The 26,820-nt window shown below is 40.2% G+C and overlaps 1 protein-coding gene and 1 pseudogene across 5 annotated transcripts in view; one reads left to right on the top strand and one right to left on the bottom strand.

Annotated features, from left to right (window-relative positions):
- Positions 1 to 26,820, top strand: part of ODF2L (outer dense fiber of sperm tails 2 like) — a 604,788-nt gene that overhangs the window by 14,977 nt on the left and 562,991 nt on the right. The gene's annotated exons all lie outside the window — the stretch shown is intronic.
- LOC146404291 (calcium-activated chloride channel regulator 1-like) overlaps positions 16,360 to 26,820 on the bottom strand; it is a 29,993-nt pseudogene continuing 19,532 nt past the window's right edge.

Below are 26,820 nucleotides of genomic sequence, written 5' to 3' on the forward strand. Positions count from 1 at the left end.
GCCCCTTCATATATCTATCTGTGTATTACAAGATGACTTTTATTTTCATTTCATGAACTACTATTTCAACATGGAATTCTTTAAAAAAATTTGTATGATAGTTGATTTACAATGTTCTGTCAATTTCTGCTCTACAGCAGTGACCCATACATGTTTTTCTCATGTTATCTTCTATTGTGTTCTATCACAAGTAGTTGGATATAGTCCCCCGTGCTGTAAGCAGGACCTCATTGCTTATCCATTCTGGATGTGATAGTTTGCATCCACTAATTCCCAAATCCCAGTCCATCCTCCTCCCTCCCTCCTCCCCCTTGACAACTACAAATCTGCTCTCTGTTTCTGTTCCATGGGTAGGTTCGTCTGTGCCATATTTTAGATTCCACATATAAGTGATGTCATGTGGTATCTATCTTCCTCTTTCTGACTTACTTCACTTAGCATGAGAGTCTCTAGCTCCATCCATGTTGCTGCAAATGGCATTATTTGGTTCTTTTTTAAGGCTGAGTAGTATTCCATTGTGTATATGTGCCATATCTTCTTAATCCATTCATTTGTTGATGGACATTTAGGTTGTTTCCATGTCTTGGCGATGGTGCATAGTGCTGCAGTGACCATAGGGTGCATGTATCTTTTTTTTTTTTTGTCTTTTTGCCTTTTTCTAGGGCCACTTCTGCGGCATATGGAGGTTCCCAGGCTAGGGGTCTAATCAGAGCTGTAGATGCCAGCCTACGCCACACCCACAGCAATGCCAGATCCAAGCCGCCTCTGTAACCTACACCACAGCTCACGGCAACGCCGGATCCTTAACCTACTGAGCAAGGGCAGGGATCAAACCCGCAACTTCATGGTTCCTAGTTGGATTCATTAACCACTGCGCCACAACGGGAACTCCAGGGTGCAAGTATCTTTTTCAAGAAAAGTTTTTTCCATATATATGTCCAGTAGTGAGATTGCTGGATGATATGGTAGTTATATATTTAGTTTTCTGAGGTATTTCCATACTGTTTTCCATAGTGGTTATACCAATTTGCATTTCCACCAGCAGTGTAGGAGGGTTCCCTCTTCTCCATATCTTCTCCACCATTTGTTATTTGCAGACTTATTAATGATGGCCATTCTGACCTGTAAAGTGGTCCTACCTAATACTGGTAGGACCATTGGTCATACCAGTGCAGGTGGTACCTCATTGTAGTTTTGCTTTGCATTTCTCTAATAATTAGTGACATTGAGCATTTTTTCATGTGCCTATTGGCCGTCCGTATGTCTTCTTTGGAGAAATGTCTATTTAGGTCTTCTGCCCATTTTTTGATTGGGCTGTTTGTTTTTTTGCTGTTGAAATTCCACATATGAGTTGTTTGTGTATTTTAGTGATTAAACCCTTGTCTATTGCATCATTTGCAACTATTTTCTCCCATTCTCTAGGTTGTCATTTTGTTTTTTTATGGTTTCCTTTGCTGTGCAAAAGCTTATAAATTTGATTAGGTCCCATTGGTTTATTTTTGTTTTATTTCTATTGACTTGGAAGCCTGACCTAAGAAAACCTTTGTACAGTTGATGCCAGAGAATGTTTTTCCTATGTTCTCTTCCAGGAGCTTTATGGTATCTTGTCTTATGTTTCAGTCTTTAAGCCATTTTGAGTTCATTTTTGTGCACGACGTGAGGGTGTGTTCTAGTTTCATTGATTTACCCATGCAGCACATAATTCTTTAAAAGACAAGAACTCCTTTTGTTTCTTTTCCTTTCTTTTCTTTTCCTTTTTCTTTTCTTTTCTTTTCTTTTCTTTTCTTTTCTTTCTTTCTTTCTTTTATGGCCACACCCTCGGCATATGGAGGTTCCCAGGCTAGGGGTCTAATTGGAGCTGTAGCTGCCAGCCTACACCACAGCCACAGCAACACAGGATCTGAGCCTGTCTGCGACCTATACCATACCTCATGGCAACACTGGATCCTTAACCCACTGAGTGAGGCCAGGGATTGAACCCTCAACCTCATGGTTCCCAGTCAGGTTTCTTTCCACTGCCCCACAATGGGAACTCCTTCCCTGCCCCAGGGCTGCACTTGTGGCATATGGAATTTCCCAGGCTAGGGTTTGAATTGGAGCCACAGCCACAGAAGTGCCAGATCTGATGCGCATCTGTGACCTGCGCTGCAGTTTGCAGCAATGCTGGATCCTTAACCCACTGAGTGAGGCGAGGGATGGAACCTGAATCTTCATGGATACTAGTCAGGTTCTTAATCTACTGAGCCACACGGGAACTCCCAAGAACTCTTTTTTTTTTTTAAGCCACAAAACCCGCATGCCATTACCTTATCATACGTAAAACAAAATTAATAGTAATTCCTTGATATTGGCAAATACCCAGTCAGTTGGGCAACTTGCCAATTGTCTCATAAATATCATAAAATTCAGATTCAAATTAAGTTACACTTGATTGCAAACCTTTATTGGTTTTTCAGTATTCTTAGAATAAAGAACAAAATCTGTAACCTGTCCTACAGATCGTGCATGATTTTTCGTGGCTTATCCAGTCATCTAGATCAATAGCATCAAATCTGGAGGCCTAACCTGTTTTTTCATATCTGTTGTTGAGTTGACATCTAACTGATAAGTGTAAGTCAAAAAGGGAACTGAAATCCTCATGGTGAAAATTTCGTCTCTTGGTGTTTTGACTAAAACCAGAGAGCTGAGAAATACTGACAAGAGAGAGGATGCAGGCCTGGCTCGGCTAAGGCAGGGGTGTTAACGGCAGGGAGTTGATAGACATTAATTACCCTTGCACACCTGCCGCCTGGGCGCCACAGCGAATTCTCAGGGTTTGGGGACAATCCAGGAGAATTTAAATTGTTTTCTTGGTCATCTCTGGATACCCTGCATGAGAACAGACTGCCTAGATGGACCTCTCTGCTGTCAGCTAATTCGTTCAGCTCTGAAGATGTGCAGACAAGACTGTCTTCCTAGACTATCTGCAGTTTTTTTCTTCTAAGTACAGTTTTTGCCCTTGTTCCTTGACAGCAGCCTAATAACTGTCTCCCCATATGTGAAAAATGGTGTTGTAGGTGAACAACTCAATGTCTCTCAGTGTTTCTTTGATAATAAAACTTAGTCTTACTCTCAAATCTGTTTTCTCCACTCTTTGTCTCCTTAATACCTCTAGACTCTCAGTTGTTCAGGATGGAGACCTGGGAGTGTTTTCAAGGCTCTCTTCTCCCGCCTGCCTGCCTCCCTCCCAACATCCACTTTCTAAAAGGGCCAATTCCTTTTTTTTTGGCTGTGCCAGGGGCATGTGGAAGTTTCTGAACCAGGGATTGACACAGTGACAATGCCAGCTACTTAACCTGCTGCACCACAAGGGAACTCCCCACTATCCAAGTCGTCCCCAAGATCCGAATCTACTTTCAGAAAACATCTTAGCAGCAAGCTCTGTGGTCTGAGTCCAAACCCTCTGATGTTTGGGCTCTTGAAACACTCTGCTAATTGGTCCTAATTGTTCCCCTACCTTCACATTCATCTCCTTCCATTTCATTTCCCCAGGGAGCCAGAATGTTCCTTTAAAACCACACATCTTGTCCTCTGTCTTCCCCTGTGCAGTTACTTCAAATGGCTCTGTGATCCTGTGATAAAATGATAACTACTCAAGTCTGCTCTGTCTCAAGGCCCTCTTGCTCTGCAGCCACGCACTGCTCCGAGCTCATCTGGTACTGTGGCCTCCTGTACAGATGGAGCTGTGGACACCTTCTTTCCATCCTTGTGGCACCCAGTCTTTTGCCACCTCAGGGCCTGCCCATATGCTGTCCCTCTGTAGCAGCCCCCGCTGCGACTTGTTCTCTAGAAGTTGGTCCCCACGTTAGCTCCTCAGAGAGGAGCTGCTTACTAAAGAGAGGATTCTCTTCTGGAGTCCTTTGGACTCCAGACACAATTTATAATTGTCTTAATTTATGCAATTATTGGTTTAATAACACATTCCCTATTAGTCTGTGAACTCCAACCAGAGAGAGATCATTTATGCTTTTTAAAACTTCTGTAGAATAAGTAGGCGATAGCAGGCACTTATTTTGAACACATGAATGAAAGAGATGTTTGAGGAAGCATTTAGTTCAGTGGCTGGCCCATGGACAATACACAGGTTAGTTTCCCTTTTTCATTTTAACATTGTATTAGGTATTGGTCTTTTATTTAATGGAATGTTTTTAAATCTTTTGGATGGCTGCAGTCATGCCACTAGATGTCAGCCTAAGCTAGAAAAGTAACTGCTATGAACAGAGTGTTGTGTATCATGCCACTGCTCAGTTGAGCTGTTAAATGATTCCCATATTTTTTAAGTTAATGAAGAAATAACGTTTTTGTAGATACCTTTTTTTCTTTCTACAGCCACACATGTGGCACATGGAAGTTCCCGGGCTAGGGGTCAAATCAGAGCTGCAGCTGCAGCCACAGCAACACCAGATCCAAACCGCATCTGCCTTCCATACCATGCAGCTCTTTAACCCAGTGAGGGAGGCCAGGACTCGAACCCACATCCTCACAGACACTATGCTGAGCCACAGTGGAACTCCCTGTAGAGACCGTTGAATTTGAGGTTGTGGATGTGCTGGATTGCGTATCGAGCACTGAGGGTGTAATTCTCTTGTCTTGTAGATGGTTATAGAAGTGTTAGATTCTTTGTCCGGTAACTTCTCATGATGGAATATCCATGAAATACAATAATAAGGTAATAACAGCTGCTAATATTTATTAAGTACTAGCTGCATGGCAAACAGTTTGCTAAATGCTTAAATGTTTACCTCATTTAATCTCAATTAATTAATTAGAACAGTAACTAAAAGTATCTCAATTGATAAAAAAAAGTCCGGTGAGATAAATAGTATTACTAACCTCATTCAAAAACTGGAATTTAAAGAGATTAAGGAGCTGTTCTTAAAAACTCCAAAAGAGAGAGCATAACAAGTCATGATTACTTACCTATAAAAATAAACACTTATTTATAAAAAAATAAAGATGTTTTAATAGCGCGGGACTTGTCAACATTCATTGCCAGTTGGAATTCAGGATTTTAGGGGACAACGAAATAAATGATGCTGTTTAGTGGCCGGGGTTAGGATGGCAGTGAAAAGAGCTCAGATGTTGAATGCGGCAGACCTTGGTTTGCGCCTCAGCTTTACTCTGATGTGAGGCGGCTTATTTCGTGCCTTTGAGCCTCTGTTCCCATGTCAGTTACGCGGAGGACTAGAACAAGCCTGCGTTACGGTGCCGAAGTGAAGGTCAGAGAAACATATGGGAAGTGCCTGCCACAGGGACCGCATGTCCCAAGTTACGGTTTTCCTAATTTTTGCTATAAATGTCTAAACCTGAGAACAATGATATTCATTTTTTGGATACTGTGGGTGAAAAAGACCCTCGTGCTTCGGTGACGGTAGCTGAATATAAGAAGATGGCACCGTCACGTTTATATACCTGAATGGCCTAACAGTCCTCGATCCACAGTTGACATGCAAGGCTGATTATTTACCTTTCAGGATTATTGGGACGGTTTCCCTTGAGGAACCGAAAATTGAGATCATGCATTTTGTACTTGGTTGACATCTTCCGAGTGCCTTTGGTGCTTGGGTGTGATGATGAAGGGTAGAGAAATGAGGCTCCCTCTCTTCTTTCCAAGTTATCGGTACTTAGGTTTGTTTGTATAATACATTACTTCTTGCTTAGATTCCTTTAATAACCTCCAAGTTTGTCTCTCCACTTTAGTCTCCTTTACGCATGTCTAGAGATGGGTACCCCTGAATTACAGCTCAGACCCTATGACAACTTGTTCAAGCATCTGCAGTCTCCGTGGCCTACCCAAAGTCTCCACCAACCCTGGCTGGAGACATACTGTGGACTGGTCCCCCGTTTTTACTTTACGGGCTGCCCCTGGGTGCATCTAGAGACAATCAGGACACGTGAGCACGTGAACTAACATCCCTAATTCAACTTTATGTTTCGAAAATATTTGTAATTAAGGAGGCTGGAGTGAAATCATTTTTTTATACTTTAAGGAAAATTTAAAATTCAGGGAAATGTAAGGAATAGTTTAACAACATTCATTCTTTGATACAGAATTAACCATTGTTAATTTTTTATCATAGCTTAGATTTTTTTAAGAATTTACTGTGTCTTCTGCCTGAAACAACTTAAAAAACGCTCTTACTTATCGACAGTTACAAATACAGTATGTTCTGTGTGGTTTTAATTTATGTGCATGACACTGCGCCCATCCTCTGTAATTTACCTTGCTCTGTACTGTGTATCTGAAGTCTGTTTAGTATAGATAAGACCGCTTTCTCCTGACTCTTGTCTTGGCCCATCTCATGAGTGCATCCTGTGTTGTTGTCTAGTTCGACGCGGGGGGCAGTGAGATTGTTTTGGTTTTCACGTGTAAAATCACGGTGCGGTGAATGTTTTCATGTATCCTGGAACAAAAACGTAAGAATTTCTTTGAGGAATCTATCTGTAAGTGTCTGCGTATTTTTATTTTACTAACTACAACCAATTGCTTTCAGCGGAGCTTCCCTGTTTCCTCCCATTTTCATGAAAACTTGATAAATACTATTATTGGGTGGAAATTTTCTGGTTAGCTTCAAGATTAAGCTAAGGTGACCGGCCTTTTCCTTCTTTGAACATTGGCAGTTCATGTCCTTTGCCCATTTTTGTTGTTGTTGAATTGTTCACATTTTTCTTTCTTTTCCCTCCTCTTTTTTTATTGAGTTTGAAAATATCTGCTTCCTATTTACTATAAACCTTTAGTGTCCCTAAATTGTTTCTTCCACTACCATAAATTTATATATAAACAAAATTCAAATAATTGAAATCTTAATATTGAGTATTTTAATACGTAAATGTGATGTCTTTATTCATTTATTCAGATCCTTTAAAATGTTCTTCAGTAATATTTTATAGTTTTCTGCATAAAGTTCTGCATTTTGGGTTGGATTTTTTCTAAGGTATTTTAAAGTTTTATTCCTATTATGAATGAGAATTTTAAAATTAACTATTTATAATTTACTTGCTTATAAATAGTAATATTATTGAATTTCATTCATTGAATTCTCATATTCCTATAGTTTTGGTTGCATCTCTCAATATTTTCTATGAAAATTATGGTTTTCAAATACTGACAATTTTGCCTCTTTAAAATATTCATGTTTATCCATTTTCATGTCTTTTTGCATTGGTTAGTTAGGGCTTCCAGCATAATGCTGACTAGTAATGTAAGTCTAGCAGATATCTTGGTGCATTCCTGACTTTAATCAGAATACTTCTCTTCTTTTCCTAAAAATTATGATGCTTGGTGCAGAATTGTCTAGGTACTCACTAAATTTCCTTTCATATTCCAGTTCTCCAATTTTTTGGTTTTTAAAAATTATGCATAGGTAATTGAATACATCAAATGCCTTTTCTGCATTTTTAAGATTTTTCTCCCTTAATCTGTGAATGTGGTGGATTACATTATAGTGTTTATTTTTTATTATTATTAGTTTGTTCATTTTATCCAGAACTCAGGAATAGAATTACTAATTTTCCTCAGTTGATGATACGGTATCATCATTCGTCTATGGCTCTTTCTATTATATCATTACTTATTTTCGTATTTCCTATCCACAGCTCTATTCCATTTCTCCTACCCCTGCTTTTACCTTGATGTGTTTGTTATATCTGCTGGTCCAGTGAGGTGTTATTTTGTGTGTGTGTCTATGTGTTAATTTATATAAATGCTGTTGGTTTATAGCTGTTGCTTCGTTTCAGTATTTTTTCACTCAGCACTATGCGGTTAAGATTTATTTTGTTGCTGCATGTACATCCTCTATGTTGCCTTTAGGTGTAGGAGAGACCATTTGTAATATATGGTATAATGTTTCGGATTACACACCCACTGCTTATGCGTTCCCCCGCAATGGGCACCCAAAGTAACGCTCAGCTTTCTGTGACTATAAATTAACACTGTGATAAATATCCTCATGTAAGTTGCCTTTTGATTTGTGTGCTGATTTCTTTGATGCGCATACCTAGATATGTGCTTGTTGGAACATGGGATAATTTGCATACTGAGTTTATTAAGTTTCATCGGATTATTTTCTGTAATACTACTTCGGTTACACTCCTGCCGGTAGACGATGAGAAATCTTATTTTTCTACTTTCTTACCCACAACTGCTGTTATCTGATTTTTAATTTTTATTATTTTGATGATTGTTAAGGTATGTATCAATGTTGTTACAATTGGCATTTCTCTGACTCTGGTGTGTTTCTCTGATTTCTGCTTAATTGCCACTGGGCTTCCTTTTAAATGATTTGCCTATTTTTCTGTCCAGGTTTCCTGTCTTTTCCTTACATGTTTGTAGCTGTTTCTTATACATGCCACATATAGCAATTCCTTAGCAGTTTTTAAACATTGAAAGTATCTTCTCTACAAACGGAAACAGATGGCAGACATGGAGAGCAGACTTGTGGTTGCCCCCGTCGGGGCGAGGGGGTTGGGGGGGGATGGTTGGGGAGTTTGGGTTGTGGAGCAAACTGCAACATTTGGAATGGATGGGCAAGGGGTCCTACTGTATAGCATGGGGAACTGGGTGTGATTGGTGACTTTGCTGTACAACAGAAATTGAAGAAACATTGTAAATCAACTGTAATAAAAGAAGAAAAAAAAAGAAAGTGTCTTTGACCTGTCAGCTGTCAGGTTTACCTCTGATGTCTCTGTGAGCAAAAGTTCTACATTTTGATGTATAAAAACCCGTTTAAAGAGCATGTTCTTTCGACCCCTAAGATCACCCAGATATTTCGTCATTGTCTTCTATTAGCTGTTAAAAATTTCCTTTTGCATTTGAGACTATTCCGGATGGGACTCCCCTGTGGAAAGAGCAGGCCCTGTCTGTATTGACATGAGTTGGGGAATATTGCTTTATTCTTCTGGGTGTATTGAGCTCGTTTTTCTAACACTATCTGAAAAATAATTTATTTTTTCTCTATTGACTTGTGGTGCTACCTTTACCAGAAATTGATTTCTGTTTCTGAGCTTCCTATTCTGTTGTGCTGTGTATTTGTTTCTGTGCAGTTGCATGCTGCATTTATTACTATAGCTTTGTAGGTGGTATTAATATCTGGGAAGGAAGTTCTTCCATTTGACTTATTTTTTTTTCAAAATTAGATGCGTTTTTCATGAACCTTCATTTCATATAATTTGGATGATAATGCCTGTTAAATCTTCTAGAATTTTATTGAAATCTGAATTAGTTATCGATTTCTGTGTAACTAATTACTCCATAACCTAGTGGCTAAAAGAACAATAAATGTTACTCTCAGCTTCTGTAAATCAGGAATTGACAAGGTTCTGGCTTGAGGTCTCTCATGAAGTTGCGGTCAGGATGCCAGCTGGAGCCACAGTTGTCTAGAGGTTTCACTGGGCTGTGAGATTCTTCTCCAAGAAGAAGAATGGCTGCCAAGTTGATGCTGACAGCTGGCATAAATCTTGTGATAGGGCGTCGTGAATATCCTTATAGCATGGATGCTGACGTGTGCTACAAGTGATCCAGGAGATATCAAGAGAGAAGCTGCACTGTTATTTATGACCTTGTCTCAGAAGTCACACTCCAGCAGTCCTGCAGTATCCTATTGATTGCACAAGACAGCTCTCCCCAGTGTGGGAGGGGACCACCCCAGGGAGCAGTGTCATCGGGTCCATCTTGGAGGCTCACTCCTCAGTCCACCCTCTGGCTTCCAATAATGAATGTTCCCCCCACATGCAAAATAGATTCACCCTTCTCAGCTTGAAGTCTACAGTCGCATCTAAATTAGGTCCAGAGATGATGAGGCTTCTTGGGCAAAGTTCCTTAAGTACATACAGTTATTTGGGTATAATTTTTTTTTTATCTGAAGACTTGTGGGCCTAAGCGAGGGAGATGCACAATTCCATGTATACTAGGAGGCAAGAATCATTGGGGGCCAGGCTTAAAGAGTGGCTACTACAAAATTTCATTTAATGTTTTTGTTTTTGTTTTATCAGACAGGTCTGTTGGATCCAACTTCTTTCAATTTTTGTTTGAGAAAGCATTTCTGCTTCACGTTTTAAAAACTGAATGAGCAGTTCCTGTCGTGGTGCAGTGGTTAACGAATCCGACTAGGAACCATGAGGTTGCGGGTTCAGTCCCTGCCCTTGCTCAGTGGGTTAACGATCCGGCGTTGCCATGAGCTGTGGTGTAGGTCGCAGACTCACCTCGAATCCCCCGTTGCTGTGGCTCTGGCATAGGCTGGGATTAGACACCTAGCCTGGGGACCTCCATATGCCGTGGTAGCGGCCCAAGAAATGTCAAAAAGACAAAAAAAAAAAAAAAAAAATTAAATGAAAGCCTTAAATTCTTTAGCACTTTACAATTTTCAGAAGTCTCCCAACGTGATTTCATTTAATCCCATAATAACTCTTTTACAAAACTCCCCACCCTATATTGCCCTCCCGCATTCCTTCTTCCCGCTGGTAACCACTGACCTGTTCTCTGTGCCTGTGAGTCTGCTTCCTTTTTGCTCAATTCACAAGTTTGTAGTGTGTTTTAGATTCCACATGTAAGTGATAGCATACAGTATTTGTCTTTCTCTGACTTATTTTGCTTAGCATAATGCCCTCCTAGTCCACGTATGCTGCTGCAAATGGCAAAATTTTATTCTTGAGTCGTTGGTTGAGTAGTATTCCGTTGTATATTTCATTCATCTGTTGATGGACACTCAGGTCGCTTCCTTTCTTAGCAATTGTAAGTAACGCTGCTCTGAACATTAGGGGGCACGTTTCTTTTTGAATTAGTGTTGGGTTTTTGTTTTTTTTTGGCTGTATACCTAGGAGTGGAATTGCTGGATCATATGGTAGTTCTGTTTTTAGTTTTTTGAGAAACCTCCACGCCACAGTGGCTGCACCAATTTACATTCCCAACAAGAGTGTTTGACGTTTCCTTTTCTTCATATCCTCACCAACATTTGTTATTTGTGTTCTTTTTGATCATAGCCATTTCGACAAGTGTGGGGTGATATTTCTTTGTGATTTTGATTTGTATTTGCCTGGTGATTGGTGACGTTGAGCATCTTTCCATGTGCTTGTTGGCCATTTGCATTTCCTTTTTGGAGAAAGGTCTATTTGATTCTTCTGCCCATTTTATTTATTTATTTATTTTGCTTTTGAGGGCCACACCCGCAGCACATGGAGGTTCCCAGGCTAGGGGTCGAATCAGCTGCAGCTGCTGGCCTACACCACAGCCACAGCAACTCGGGATCCAAGCTGCGTCTTCGAACTACACCGCAGCTCACGGCAACTCCAGATCCTTAACCCAGTGCGTGGGGCCAGGAATGGAACCTGAAACCTCATTGTTGCTAGTAGGATTCGTTTCCTTTGCACCATGATGGGAACTCCCTTCTGCCAATTTTAAAATCAAGGTTTTTTTTTGTTTTGTTTTGTTTTTTGACATTTGGTTGTATGAGCTGCTTATATATGTTGGCTATTAAACTCTTATCAGTCATATCTTTTGCAAACATCTTCTCCCCTTCAGTTGGTTGTCTTTTCATTTTGTTAATGATTTTTTGCTATACAAAAGCTTTTAAGGTTGTCAGGTCCCATTTGTCTGTTTTTGCTTTTGTTTCCTTTGCTTCAGGAAATGGATCCAAACAAATATGGCTGTGATTTTCAAAGAGTGTTCTGTCTGTTTTCCTCTAGGAGTTTTATAGTATCCAGTACTATTACATTTAGATCTTTAATCCATTTTGTGTTTATTTTTGGACAGCTACCTGTAAAAGAATAACAGTAGAGCATTCCCTAACACCCTATACAAAAATAATCTTCACTTTTGCTGGAAAGAGAATTCTAAGTTGGCGATTTCTCTTTCAATATAATTTAAATGTATCACTCCACCCTATTCCTGCTTGCATGGTTTCTGAAGGGAATTCTTATCCCTATTCCTTTATAGGTAAGGTGTTGTGTTTTTTTTTTTTTTTTTTTCCCCCGGCTTCTTTCAAGATGTTTTGTCTGAATTTTCTGCAGTTTCAATATGATATGCCTAGGTATAAATTTTTTGGAATTTGTTGTACTTGGTGTTCAGAGAAGCTCAGAGGCTTTTTAAATTTTTGGCTGGTGTTTGTTGTTAATTTTGGAAAATTCTTGGCTATTATTCATGTATTTCCTTTCTTCCTTTCTCTTTCTCCTTCTGCTACTCCTATTGAATATATGCTATACTTTTTGTAATTGTCACACAGTTCTTGGATATTCTATTCCAGTTTTTCTTTTTTTTTTCTCTCTTTTTTTTCTTTTTTCATCTTTTTAGGGCCACACCCGAGGCATGTGGAGGTTCCCAGACTAGGGGTCTAATCAGAGCTGTAGCGTCCAGTCTACACCACAGCCACAGCAATGCAGGATCTGAGCTGTGTCTGCGACCTACACCACAGCTCACAGCAACACCAGATCCTTAACCCACTGAGCAAGACCAGGGATTGAACCCGTGTCCTCATGGATGCTAGTCAGATTCGTTAACCGCTGAGCCATGATGGGAATTCCTATTCCAGTTTTTTCCCTTCTTTTTCTCTTTACTTTTCAGTTTGGGAGGTATCTATTGACATATCTTCAAGCTTCTTTTTTTGGCCATGTCCAGTCTATGAACCCATTAAGGGCATTCTTCATTTCTGTTACAGTGTTTTTTATTTTTAGCATTAATTTTGGTTCTTAGGATTTACATGTCTCTGTTTACATGATTTACCTATTTTTGTATGCTGTCCAATTTTTTATTAGATTCCAATGATATTAATCAAAGTTATTTTAAATTCTTGATCTGATTATTCAAAAAGTTTTGCTGTATCTAAGTCTGATCCTGATGCTTTTCAAAAAAAATTTTTTTTGTCTTTTCAGACTGCGTTTTTTCCTCCTTTATCATGCCTTGTTATTTTTGGTTGAAAGTCACACATTATGTGTTGGGTGAAAGGAGCTGAGGTAGATAGGCCTTTCATCTGAGGTGTTATGCTACCTGGGCTAGTGGGTAGTGTATGCTTATTGCTGTAGCTTTAGGTGTCAGAGACAAAAATTTCCTCTAGTGTCTTCTTATTTGTCGTTTGCTTCCCTAGATACTCCTTCTTAAATTGGGTGTGAGGCACCCAGTTCTCTTATCTTCAGTCCTCTGCTATCATACAGCAGTGTTATTAATGTGGTGGTAAGGCGTAGGGAAGGGGGAGCATCTCGTAGTCCTGTAATTAGGTCTCATTCTTTTAGTGTGCTTGTTCCCTGAGGTGTGACCTTCATAAATGTTTTACAGATGTTTTTTCCCCTTTGATAAGACAGGAACAACTCAATGGCCCTGGAGTTGGGTATTTCTCTTCTTCCATATGGAAGTCCAGGGGAGGCTGGAGTTGTGAATTTCTCTTTCTCAAAGCTGGGTAGGCTCTTGTAAACCCAACTGGATAGTCTGGTAAACACTGTTTCCCTAGAGGGTGCTCTTTTGTTAGGGAGAACAGAAAGCTCCAGGCTGTTTCAGAATGATTTCTTTTCTCTCTCCCCCTGCTAAAAGTCCGAAGGAATTTTTCTCCAATACTCACTCTGAGAACCTAGTGGGACCCCTGCAGGGAGCTTAAGAACGTGTGGAGGCTTAGCTGCACTGGGTCTCTGGCAGGTCATCACCATTTAGTCTGCGTTCCCTCTGGTATAGGATTCAGTGGCAAGCATCCACTCCTGTGCTTCGGCTGCTGGTAAGCTGTGATTCTCTGTCCAGTTTGTAGGGTAGCAGATAGTGATGTGTCCTTAATTTTTTGATGGATCTAAGAATTGCTGATTTTTAATTATTCAGCCTTTATCTTATCAGGATGGTAGTGATGACCTCTAGCTCTTTACATGTCAGACTGGTGCTATTGACTTTTTATAAATTTATCTTGTGTCTGGAGTTCCCATCATGGCTCAGTGGTTAACGAATCCAACTAGGAACCATGGGGTTGCGGGTTCGATCCCTGCCCTTGCTCAGTGGGTTAAGGATCCGGTGTTGCCATGAGCTGCAGTGTAGGCCGCAGACGCGGCTCGGATCCTGCGTTGCTGTGGCTGTGGTGTAGGGCGGTGGCTACAGCTCCGATTCGACCCCTAGCCTGGGAACCTCCATATGCCGCGGGAGCAGCCCAAGAAATGGCAAAAAGACAAAAAGACAAAAAACAAACAAACAAAAACCTTCTAGAGCCACTGACATAGAAATGAAGTCTTACTTTCCAATATGCTGTGAACAATAAAACATCAAATGTCTTTTTCTGAAGTGAAGACTTTATTTTTTTCAATTTGGGCCCTGTGCCTTAAGCTTTCGGTTTGTTAATAGATGGGCCTTATCCGTCGATCCACCCACTACTTTTCCCGTCCACTCTGTGTCCCATTTAAGTGGATCTACCTACCTATCTATCATCTACCCATCCATCCATCATCCCTTGCTTTAGTTCATATATTTCATTGTGAGATTTTGCTGTCTTGACTTTTATCACACGTGGTTCCTTCTCTCCCTGTCATGACTCCCTGGAATACGCGTCCCTCTCCCTTTCTGTGCAAATCATACGTATTCTTCAAGGCCCAGTAGGAGGCCTGACTTCTTTATGAAGTCTCTTGCATGTGTTTCATCCATAGTGACTCTCTTCCAGAACTCCAGTGCATGGAAGAGGGCGCTCCAGTTTATGGCGGTTCAGTTTATCTTTTTTTTTTTTTTTTTTTTTTTGTCTTTTGTCTTTTGTCTTTTTGTCTGTTGTTGTTGTTGTTGCTGTTGTTGCTATTTCTTGGGCTGCTCCCGAGGCATATGGAGGTTCCCAGGCTAGGGGTCGAATCGGAGCTGTAGCCACCGGCCTACGCCAGAGCCACAGCAACGCGGGATCCGAGCCGTGTCTGCGACCTACACCACAGCTCACGGCAACGCCGGATCGTTAACCCACTGAGCAAGGGCAGGGATCGAACCCGCAACCCCATGGTTCCTAGTCGGATTCGTTAACCACTGCGCCACGACGGGAACTCCCAGTTTATCTTTTTGATCTGAGCGTATTATTCTTGAGGGCAGAGGTATGTTTTATACCCCTTTAGTATCAACTAGAGTATCTGATACTGTGTTGAGCTTATATCTGACCTCCCAAATTACTCTAGGCCTCAGCAGACACATGAAAAGATCTCAGTGTCACTAATCATCAGGGAAATGCAAATCGAAACCACTGCACACCGGTCAGAATAGATATTATAAAAGGACAACAAATAACAAGTGTTGGTGAGAATGTGAAGGGGGACCTCGTGCACTGTTGGTGGGAATGTCAGTTGGTGCAGCCACTGTGGAAAACAGTGTGGAGGCTTCTGCAAAACAGTAAGAATAGAGCTACCATACGATCCAGCAATTCCACTTCTGGGTATTTTTCTGAAGAAAACAAAAATGCTAATTCAAACAGATGTATGTACTTCTTTGTTCATTGCAGCATTATTTATGATAGCTAAGGTATGGAAGTAGCCTAAATGTCCACTGATGGATGAACAGTAAAGATTTGGTGTAAGTGTATACACCCACACACATATATACACCCACACACAGTTAAATGTTACTTAGCTGAAAGAAAGTATGAAATCTTGCCTTTTGTGACAACATGGATTGACCTAGAGGATACTCTGCTAAATGACACAAGTCAGACAGAAAAAGACAAATACACTGTGATTTCACTTATATTTGGAAACTAAAAAACAAAGCAAATGAATGAACATAACAAAACAGGCCCAGATACACAGAGCAAGCAAGTATTTGCCAAAGGAGAAGGGAGGCGGGGTTTGAGTGTCATAGGTTCAGGAGATTAAGAGATGCCAGCTTCCAGTTACAGAATACGTGAGTCATGGGGACGGTATGTGCAGCTTGGGAACTGTAGTCGCTAAGACTGCAGTAACTTTGTGTGGTGACGGGTGGTAACTGGACTTACCATGGTGATGGTTTTGTGATGTATACAAATAGCAAGTCACTGTGTTGTACACCTGAGACTAACAGGGGTATAGGTCAGTTATACGCCAATAAAAATATAAAATCGACCATCAGTACAGTTATTTAGTTGAGGTCCAAAATGATGATCATAAAATTAGAATTATATCTACTTGTTTTAGTAATTCTAGGACATCTAGTCTAATGCGCGTATTTGACAGGTATGGAAATTGAGTCTCAGAAAATTTAAGTTCTTCATTCAAAATTATATAGATATTCATCTATTTTTTGAGATACTGCTACTACCTTCTTTTACATTGCCTAAGGGTAAATTTTGATGGCAACTACAGTCTCTTCCTACTTGTCACAAGGAAAGGGACACATAAGATCCCACTTATTTTAGGCATTTACAGTTAGGCACTAAAGTTCTTTCTGTTCCAAGTGCACGTATGAACGACTTTCTTCCTTCTTTTAGTTCCTGTAGTCAGCATAAGGGACAGTTAGTATGAACCCAATCTTGAACTGAAGGCTTGGTCTTCACTGAGCTCAATTTAGAGCTAAATATTTGGCCAGGTAATTTTATTTATGGCTTTTTCAGTGGAAGTATTTTTTAATTTCACCATATCTTTAAGGATATGATGTAGTCCAGAAACAGTCGTAATAAGAATTTTAACACTGAAGTACAGAGAGCTCTTTGTGGGTGTTCTGTCTCCTTTGTTTTTAAAATGATTTTTTTCCTTATGTAATAATGACAGAAATATAGCTTTTAGAAATACTACATAGGAAATGAAAGACTGAAAAATCTCTTTTCATTTGAGAGCCTATAGTGAGGGCCTTTATAATCCAGGAGAAAGAGTATTGAATATGTGGCTTTTTAGCACTGACAGCCTCTGAGATAATTGTTTATTGATATGCATCTTGCTTTTATTTTACCACCTTAAAGGGAAAATAGCAAAATTGGCTTTACCCCATAAGAATCTACTAGTCTAGCACAATACTGGAATATGATAGGCATTCAATAAATACTAACTGCATCCAGTTAATTTAAAGCAAAGCTAAAGTTAATTTGAACTTTCTGAAATAGGGACAATTTATTGTAAGGAACTTTGAATGAGATATTTTGGCTTTGAAGTTTAATTCAAACTCCACAGCCAAATTCTTTCTCTGGGCCATCTTCTCTCAACTTGGCTAATTTCTCTCATTCTTCAAGACTTAGATCAGCAATAGTCTTCCCTGAAAACCTTTCAAGACCTACCTTGTGATCTTAATCCCCGACTAGAAGTGCCCTTCCAATAATGTATCTCATCACATTCTGTAAAATTATCCGTTTATTTGCAGGAAGTGTCTTCTGGGGGTTCCCGTCGTGGCTCAGTGGTTAGCAAACCCAACCAGCACCCATGAGGATGCGGGTTCCATCCCTGGCCTCACTCAGTGGGTTAAGGATCCGGCATTGCTGCGAGCTATGCTTTAGGTCACAGACACAGCTCGGATCCTGCGTGGCTATGGCTGTGGTGTAGGTTGGTGGCTACAGTTCCAATTCGACCCCTAGCCTGGGACCCTCCATCCATATGCTGCTGGTACGGCCCTAAAAAGACAAAAAAAGGCAGTGTCTTCTGCGTTCAACTGACTGTTGAGTGTAAGTTTAGTGTTTGAAACTTCAGCGGAAGGTCAATGAGTGGAAGAAACTGTGCAAGCATGGAAAGACCTGGAAGACCTTTCCTGGTGGAGGAAGAATGCGGCAGGAAGCTGCTCACCCAGTCTTCTCAGAGCAGTCTCTAAGGTGGTTTGTACTGGGAGAAGCAGTCTGGCACAGCAGAATCTGATGAGAGTCTGAGTTCCCTCTGTGGCACAGTGGGATCAGCTGTGTCTTGGGACCGCTGGGACACAGTTTTGATCCCTGGCCCAGCACAATGGGTGAAGGATCCTGTGTTGCTGCAGCTGCAGCTTAGGTCGCAGCTGCAGCTTGGATCTGATCCCTGGCTGGGGAACTCCGTATGCTGCTGGGTGGCCAGAAAAAAAAAAAAAAAAAAAAAAAAAAGAAATCTGATGAGAGTTAGACTTCTAGTGTAGTAAATATAGAAATAAGTTGGACCACTTCATGATATCTTGGAACTTTAGTGTTCGCAAGTGGAAATGGGTGGCTCATAAATCTCTACATTTATTTATAAATAGAACATGAGAAAAACTGTATCAAATGAAAGCCACTGGGATTTTTTTTAGTATACACTTTTTAAAGTGTAATATCAAACTCACCTTTTCCTTTATCCAGGACATTGCCAGGGGCTGTCCATGAAAGTTGAGTGTGATCTTCGAATTTAGCCTCAAGGTCTGTAATTTTACCAGGTGGGAACGCATGAGGGTCATTGCCAGGAGGAGGAGCTCTTGGCACGTTAAACGACCCTCCAGAGGTTAGTCGGCTAAGTCTTCTGTTTCAGCTTCTACCATGTCATCGCTGACTTCAGGTCTTGGTGGGTTCAGTATAATTTTACCTACCAAAAACATCAGTTTGTAACTTTTCATATTGTGATGTCTCTTCTTTATCTTGCGCTCTCATCTGCAGGTGTATTGATTGATAGCAGCCATTGAAAAAGTAACAGCTTTTAGTGAATAAAAGCTTGTGTTATTGGCGGTGTTTAACATTGATGAAGAGATATTATGCAGTGTTAGTACTATCTTTTAACCTGTCTTTACTACTTGACTGTAAATTGTTTGAGGTCAAGAATGCAGTTTAGGAGTTCTTGTGTGGTGCAGTGGAAATGAATCAAACTAGTATCTATGAGGATGAGGGTTCAAACCCTGGCCTCGATCAGTGGGTTGAAGGCCATGAGCTGTGATGTAGGTTGAAGATGCGGCTCCGTGTAGGCCGGCAGCTGTAGCTCTGATTTAACCCCTGGCCTGGGAACTTCCATGTGCCACTGGTCTGGCGCTAAAAAGCAAAAAAAAAAAAAAAAAAAAAAAAAAAAGGCAGCTATAGCTTCAGCATCTAACGAAATGCTTGCCACTGCATAGGAGGTGCGCAGTAAATTTTTTTTCCAGTGTCAAAGAAATGAACAGAAGGGATGTGAACAAAACATAGGAGAAGCACAGTCCTATGCTAGGTCCCTTGTCATAAACATGGTTTTGAAACTCAGAGATGATTATATAAACACACACATAGGTTTTCCATAGTAATTTAGATAAATGACACATTTCTATTTTAATGCCACTTACCATTTTCAGCATAGCCTGGTATCTGCAGAGCTTTGTTCTCTTGTCTTAGACTTAACCTAGCCCTGCTGTTTCTTGCCTGGGCATGTACTTTCAAACTGTATCTGCCATTTCCAGGATAATCTGTAAAGTATCTTGAGTAGGTGCCATCATTCTTGACAGTATCAGTGCCTTGATATTGAAATGTAGTAATTAGACATATAGCAGAGTAAGAATGACAGTCCTGGCCGTCCATGAGCACGAGTGACGGCAAACTATTTTGAAGAGAGTACAGCATAATTTTTAAGTTCAGGAACCCTGGAATCAGGCTACTTGAGTTCAAAGCCTGGCCTCTTGCCAACCTTTGACTTTAGAAAAGTCTAATTCTTGGTGAGCATTCAATTAATATTAACTATTTTTATTTTGCTAAAGAATCCTGGCAAACTATAGACCTAAATTGGAGAAAGCAGATGCAAAACCCGAATGAAAATAGAGAAAAATTGAACTCTTAAGCTACACGGGAAAAGCGAAATTGTTCATGAAATTTAAAGACGATGAATGTGCTTATGTCTATGCCTAGTCAAGACAACTAAGTGAAAGGTGGAAAAGTTTTAAAAACATTCAAATTAAATTTAATTCACTTAAAAATATGTTTCATTCGCATCCATAGGAAATTGCCGTCTAAGCTGCATGTCTCTGGTAGGATTTTAATTTTTTATTTTATTTTATTTTTTTGTCTTTTTGCCATTTCTTGGGCCGCTCCCATGGCAAATGGAGGTTTCCAGGCTAGGGGTCTAATCCGAGCTGTACCACCAGCCTACGCCAGAGCCACAGCAACGCAGGATCCGAGCTGCGTCTGCGACCTACACCACAGCTCATGGCAACGCCGGATCGTTAACCCACTGAGCAAGGGCAGGGACCGAACCCGCAACCTCATGGTTCCTAGTCGGATTCGTTAACCACTGCGCCACGACGGGAACTCCTCTGGTAGGATTTTAAGTTCAGTGGAGGTTCATGCAGATTGTCACCTGCATGGTGGTCCCAGACTTCCAGGATTACTTCATGTCTGTCTTCAGTTCTGCAACAGCTGTTACACTGATTCCCAGAACAGGCAAAGCCCCTTGACTGACGTGTGCGTAAACAGTCACTGGGGTAGGTGAGCTGTGCTTTGACTCACAGGAGCAGTTGTGACTGCTGGGAGTGTAGTGAGACTTCTTGCCCGCGTAGTCATTTGTCACCGTTAGCATTTGAGAGTTGACATGATTCTTTAGAAGACTGTAAGTCCAAGTGCCTGTCCGAATATTAAAAGGTATCCATTTGAGAGCTTTTGTCATACTTTCCAACTCCTGTATAAGATGTAATCTTCATTTATTGGTAAAGCATGGAGAAAATAAAACCATAGTCTCTCCTCTGCAATACCTGGTATTCGAAGACGGGCAGACCACATATTTAGTTTATCCTCTTAGAAATCTGAGGTTTTATATTTCTTTCCTTTTGGCTCTTGGAGAAGGATTTCTGGCTTTTGGGTTGTCTCTGTGACGGCAAAGAAAGGGTCATTTCCAGTTGTGCCATCTACAGGCCTCTACCACTTACCCATTTCCTTCCCGTGATCGCCAAGGCTTTGCTTTCCACCTGTTACGTAAGTCAAAACACAAGAAACGGATTTGTTATTGTAGCTAATAACATCTCAAAGTTTATCAGTTCAGAGTAATTCTACATTTATTTTTAAGATTTCAATGAAAATGACTAAGAATTGTTTTTAAGAACTTTGCAAATAAAAAGCATTTATAATGATAAAAAATTGAAGAATCAAAAGAAAAGTGGTTATAAGTACCACAAAAGCAAATTCAGTAAGAATGTTTTTCTTCTGCACACCTGAAACGTTTTCAGGCAGAAGAGTTGCTTATTAGAGAAAGAAGTTACTATGTAGGATAACAGAAATTTATTGCAAATGTTGAAAGGCCAAGAATTTTTTTTTTTGATACCTGAATAGCCTTCTGAGTGATGCTGCCCCTTCTAGGTGAAATTCTACTGAAAGCATTAACAAGGCTATTCATGTCTTTACTGGCATAAAAACAATGTCCACCTAAAACGGAATTTTATTTTTATAATACTAATTTTAAATTTTAAAAGTCATGTTTGTTATTATGCTCTTATCGATATACTATGCATTTTACAAAAGATGAAGTTCCCAGACCTTAGGAACTTCTAGTATATCTGTATTCCAGATGGAATCCTACAATAACTAAACCTTGCTCAAAATATGTTAGAACAAAGAAAAAAACTGGCTAAGTAGTATTATTTTTATATGTTATTAGATTTAAGTGTTTGCCACATTAGTAAACCTTGTCTAATCACCAAATGTTATGAAAATTAAATTTCAGGTGTTTTAAACTAGTTGCTAATTTTCCAGTAGTATCTAAGACATGCCAAAATAATTAGAGAATGATAGTTTAGAATAAAGTAAAAATTAAGTGCAGAAAATAAAAGATATAAGTGGTTAATGAAGAAGGAGATTACTTAGGTGTCAGGAGCTGGAAAAGCATGGATTGCGGAAGGCATGCAGGTCTGTAGCTGTAGCCTCGGGCAGAGCATCTGTATTCTCTAGGTTTCCATTTCTCCCTCAGTGAAATAGCACCGCCTGCTATGAGCAGGACAGATAGAGAACAAGGCTTTGGGGATGTGGTTGAGTCAGTCCTTAAGTAACATGGAGAAAAGTTTCATTTTGGTGGAATTCTGGTGGAGAGTGGTGAGAAACGAATGAAGACGGCAAATGTTGACTAATATTAATACCGGTAGCAACAGGAAGACCTGGGGGTGGGGAGAGAAATATTCATGACAAGGACAAAGAAAGGACAGAGATTAACTTTTAGGATGGGAAATTTTGAGCAGTTGTGTAGTTTTAGGGGAGAGAGCCCCTGGAATGGGAGAATGGAAAAGATATTCTCTAATCAAACTCTGTTGCCAAGTTGACCTGTCATGTTTGACAGCGTCTCCAGTTCTTTGGCCGCAGAACGTCCCAGAGCAATGGTGTGGGTGATGGCACCACGTTGTTCTACCTCCTCAAAGCGTGAGCGTATTTCATTATCTTCCCCATCTGTTAGGAATATGATTTCAGAGCCGGGAGTCCTCTGGTTACTGTGAATAATTGCCTGATAGTGAAAAAGCAGATCATTAATTACAGAATACGATACCTAAATAAATTTAAATTAAGAAAACATCTGCTCTTTAGTCTTGGAGAAGTCTTCAGGCCTATGCCTCAGAGTAGGCGAGAGATTTCGATGCATTGTCATAGCAGGCTGAGTTGGCTTTTAAATGGGTGCGATGGACAATGGTCTTGTAGCTTGTCAAAGACAGATGTTAGCAGTGCTTCTAACCCTTTCAGATATACTCAAGCTACCCGAGAGAGAAAGAACAAAACACTTAGCACAATACCTAACACATGGTAGGTACTCACTGGATGTCAGCTGCTGTTACTCCAGAGGTATCGAGGTGAAGGCAGAGGACCCAGGCGGTTTGGGAAGGTTACAGACTGTACCAGACAGAAGGCAAGTGTGCAAAGTTAAGTGATGTGATGTGTGCCTTTTTATACACTTTAGTTGATCATTGAAGAATCTCAGGATCATGGAAAGATCATTGACTTATGCTAAGAAGGAAGTTCATAAGTTTATCAAGTATTATAATTTAGGGGGGGAATATTTTCCTGACATTTACTGAGCGTGTTGGCTAAGAAATTTACTCAGATACATTGAGAGTAAGTTATAGCTGTGCCATTTGCTAAAGAGAATAGCTAGTGTTCATCTCTTTCTCTCTCGTTTATATACATATAAATATACGTTTATATTTACAGCAGAGTTCTGTAAATAGCTGTGTAATGATTACCTTTTTAAACTTTGGAGTAAGAAAGACCGGATTTTGAATTGTAGATTTGCTGGTTACTGAGTATATGATCTTGAGAAAGATATTTAATTACTCTGAACCTCAGTTTCTTTATGTGCAAAATGGGCGTAATAATAGTGCCTGACTAAAAAATTAATAGTAAGGATAAAGTAAGATCATGTATGTAAAATGTTTTACATAGCCAATAATGTGGTATATAATAAATTTCAATTATTGTTATGATTGTGTAAATAATTGATATGGTTGCATTATACATGTAAGAGGTGTTTAAATGTAATTTAAGGGGAGTTCCTGTCGTGGTGCAGCAGAAATGAATCCGACTAGGAACCATGAGGTGCAGGTTTGATCCCTGGCCTCGCTCAGAGGGTTAAGGACCTGGCATTGCTTGAGCTGTGGTGTAGGTTGCATACGCCGCTCAGATCTAGTGTTGCTGTGGCTGTGGTGTAGGCCGGCAGCCGCAGCTCTGATTAGACCCCTAGCCTGGGAACCTCTATATGCTGCGAGTGCAGCCCTAAAAAAACAAACAAAAAAAATGTAACTTAATGTAAGCTATTTGGCAATAGACTCTGTGGTCAAAATGTCATAAGATATATATCAAAACCTTTAAGAAAAACATATATGAATCAATACGTGCAAACATTATGACACATTCCTAACATATAGCACTGTTGTATTTTAGCTTTAAAGACATATATGAGTTATGATTATTATAATAACAATCCTTTTTTGAGCACTTATTTATCTTTTTATTGAATTATAGTTGATTTACAATGTTACATTAGTTTCAGGTATACAATACAATGTTTCAATGTCTATTTAAAGTTATTATAGGAGTTCCCGTTGTGGCGCAGTGGTTAACGAATCCGACTAGGAACCATGAGGTTGCGGGTTCGGTCCCTGCCCTTGCTCAGTGGGTTAACGATCCGGCGTTGCCGTGAGCTGTGGTGTAGGTCGCAGACGCGGCTCGGATCCTGCGTTGCTGTGGCTCTGGCGTAGGCCGGTGGCTACAGCTCCGATTCGACCCCTAGCCTGGGAACCTCCATATGCTGTGGGAGCGGCCCAAGAAATAGCAAAAAAGACAAATAAATAAATAAATAAATAAAGTTATTACAAATAACAGCTATCCCTGTACCACACAATATGTCTTTGTTGCCTCTTTATGTTAAGAGTAGCGGTTTGTGTCTCTTATGCCATCTCCTACCTTGGGCTTCTCCCCTTTACCCTCCCCACCCGGACCACTTGATTATTCTCTGTACCTGCGAGTCTGTTTCTGTTTTGTTATGTACATTTGCTTGTGTTATTTTCTAGACTGCACGTGTAATTGATAACAGAGTATTTGTCTTTCTCTATCTGACTTATTTCACTCACCATAATACCCTGTAGGTCAATCCACGTTATTGCAAATGGCAGAATTTCATTCTTTTTTTATAGTGGAGTAATATTCCTGTGTGTGTGTGTGTGTGTGTGTATACACACAACATCTTTATACATTCATCTCTTGATGGACACTTGGGTTGCATCCATATCTTGGCTATTGTAAATTATGCTGTTATGAACATCAGGGGAACATTTTTATCTGACATAATTCTCACAATTAAATGAAATAGGCACTACTATTTCACACATTTCATTAGTTGAGGAAACTGAGACTTTCTGAGTTGAGTAACTCACCCAAGGTCATTTAACTAATGAATGATAGACTCAGAATCTTAGGTTTGTCTGGATCTGGAGCCTGTGTGGTTTTTTAAACCCCTGTGTTTGGGATTATATGTACACTGAGGTATGTGAAATGACTGGCAGTGGGGACCTGCCATATAGCACAGGGAACTCCACTCTGTGATCTTCTGTGTGGAAAGAAAATCTGAAAAAGAATGGATGTGTGTATGCATATAACTCGGTCACTTTGCTGTGCTGCATAAATTAACACAACATTGTACATCAGCCAGACTTCGATGAAACTTTTAAAAATGAAGAAGAAAGAAGGTTTAAAAAAACCTAACCCAACCAGTATGCTTTATAGCAAATAGACATCATGAGAAAAACTAAGAGATGGAATTAACTAGAAGCCTGGATAAGAGTAGCAATCTCCACTTTTTAGCTGAAGTAACGAGAGGATCGGCGAAGGGAAGTAGTTTCTGGTTTTGTGACTTTAATGCGTGTTGACAAATAGGCTTCAGTGGGGGCTGTCTTAAATTGGAAGAAATTCAGATGAGTGCCGGCAACAGTTTCATATAGTGCTCAGACGTTGCTCCCAGCTTTTGATTTCAAAGTTTTTATTTAACTTGTACTTCCGTGTCTCGAGTTTGGTACTACACCGCCTGATGAACTATTCCTGTCTTTGTGATTTTTTTCTAATGGCCACACCCATGGCATATGGAAGTTCCCGGGGCTGGCGTTCAAATCTGAGTAGCAGCTGCAACCTACGCCACAGCTGCAGCAGTGGTGGCTCTTTAACCCACTGCACTGGGCTGGGATTGAACCTGTGCTGCCCAGAGACAACACCGAATACTAACCTGCAACACCACAAGCAGAAACTCCTATCTTTGTGATTTTCAAATGTCAATTTAACTTGATGAATGGAGGTTTTCTTTGTCTGTGATATAGAAATATTGGTAGTTTGCCTGTTCTACAGTCCACTTAACAGCCTTATTTTCTGCTCATGGAAATTCACACTGTTTTCTGTTTCTGTTTCTGTTTTCTGTTTCTGTTTCTGTTTTCTGTTTCTGTTTCTGTTTCTGAGTCTGTTTCTGTTTCTGTACAGGAACAATAAAGAAGTGAGGAGCTCCTCCCTAAAATCATGATGATTGTACACACTGGATTTTTCTTCCCTTACCCAACCACTCCTCAGTGCGGCTCAGTACCTAAGGAATATGCTGGTGAAATAACCACCCCTGTCATAGAGGCTCCAGCTATAAACCACAGAAAACAGAAAATCTTTAAAAATTATTTAAATGAGGGACCTCTAAGTTCATGACCCACTCTGCAAGATAGCAGGACAAAATTTAAAGCAATGGTAAATGGCAAAAGATTTAGAAAAGCATTTTGTTTTATCTGGAATCCTGCTTTGAGTCCCCTTCAAATTGAAGTTCCACCACAAGCTTTTTTTTTTTTTTGGTCTTTTTGCCATTTCTTGGGCTGCTCCCGCGGCATATGGAGGTTCGCAGGCTAGGGGTCTAATGGGAGCTGTATCCACCGGCCTACGCCAGAGCCACAGCAACACGGGATCCGAGCCGCGTCTGCAACCTACACCACAAGCAGCTCACGGCAACGCTGGATCGTTAACCCACTGAGCAAGGGCAGGGACCGAACCTGCAACCTCATGGTTCCTAGTCGGATTCGTTAACCACTGCACCACGAAGGGAACTCCACCATAAGCTTTGTGAGGCAGATTTGTAGGGGTATTTTGGTAAACATTATCATCAGTTATTTTTGTTGGATGATTTTGGATATCAGCAACACTGTCAAATGTGACCATCCCAACCAAGGATCCCTTTTCAATAATTTGAATCAGGTAGAATTCTGCTGCTTGATTCACTCAAAAGAGATGGTCTTCCTGTAAAAAAAAAAGAAAAAAAAAGACGTCTAAGCAATTCCTGAGTCTCCGTCAGTCTTGACAGATTGGGGAAAGACAAAGTCCATGGGCCAGAGATCGTGATAATTGATTACTATATTTTAGAGTTTATCTTCTCCATTATATTAAAAAGAAATAATATTGAAGAAAAACTTTAAAAACAGTCATGCTATACTTGGAAAGGCTTTACAAATTTATACCTTCTTCTTTAACAGTA

This window comes from Sus scrofa, chromosome 4, assembly GCF_054392235.1.
Source record: "Sus scrofa isolate SSC_HxYL_T2T_F1_AM1 chromosome 4, Sscrofa_HxYL_maternal_Yorkshire_Landrace_v2.0, whole genome shotgun sequence".
In the NCBI taxonomy this organism is placed as follows: domain Eukaryota; kingdom Metazoa; phylum Chordata; class Mammalia; order Artiodactyla; family Suidae; genus Sus; species Sus scrofa.